This window comes from Anarrhichthys ocellatus, unplaced genomic scaffold (genome assembly GCF_004355925.1).
Source record: "Anarrhichthys ocellatus isolate YVR2014 unplaced genomic scaffold, GSC_Weel_1.0 scaffold24, whole genome shotgun sequence".
NCBI classification, from domain to species: Eukaryota; Metazoa; Chordata; class Actinopteri; order Perciformes; family Anarhichadidae; genus Anarrhichthys; species Anarrhichthys ocellatus.
Genome location: NW_022280054.1, coordinates 849,573 through 849,778, shown reverse-complemented (window position 1 = coordinate 849,778; position 206 = coordinate 849,573). Strand labels below are relative to the sequence as shown.

The following is a 206-nucleotide window of genomic DNA, read 5'->3' as shown; positions in this document are numbered from 1 at the left end:
GATTATACGGTTATTAGTCATTTTAAAGCCTTGATTATACGGTTATTAGTCATTTTAAAGCCTTGATTATACGGTTATTAGTCATTTTAATGCCTTGATTATACGGTTATTGGTCATTTTAATGCCTTGATTATACGGTTATTGGTCATTTTAAAGCCCTGATTATACGGTTATTGGTCATTTTAAAGCCTTGATTATACGGTTAT

General features: G+C 30.1%; 1 protein-coding gene across 5 annotated transcripts in view; it reads left to right on the top strand.

Annotated features, from left to right (window-relative positions):
- Positions 1-206, top strand: part of stx1a (syntaxin 1A (brain)) — a 54,839-nt gene that overhangs the window by 45,021 nt on the left and 9,612 nt on the right. The gene's annotated exons all lie outside the window — the stretch shown is intronic.